Here is a 201-nt window from a genome sequence, read left to right as displayed (position 1 = left end):
ATATCAAGGATCATAATAACTCACAAATCGAAATACTGCATTTAGAAGAGAAAGCAAAGAAGTATAGCTTACGTCAAGGTACAAAGCACAGAGATCCCGTGAGAAAATGTTTGCAACTCTCCTTCCTAAACGTCCTTCCACGGAGCTCGCCGAGGAGACACTGATGGAAGTGAGGGCGATCGGGCCTTATATACCTTGCTA

The sequence above is a fragment of the Penaeus monodon genome, chromosome 34 (genome assembly GCF_015228065.2).
Source record: "Penaeus monodon isolate SGIC_2016 chromosome 34, NSTDA_Pmon_1, whole genome shotgun sequence".
Classification (NCBI taxonomy): Eukaryota; Metazoa; Arthropoda; class Malacostraca; order Decapoda; family Penaeidae; genus Penaeus; species Penaeus monodon.
The sequence above is the reverse complement of the archived record's forward strand: the minus strand, read 5'-3'. Positions refer to the sequence as shown.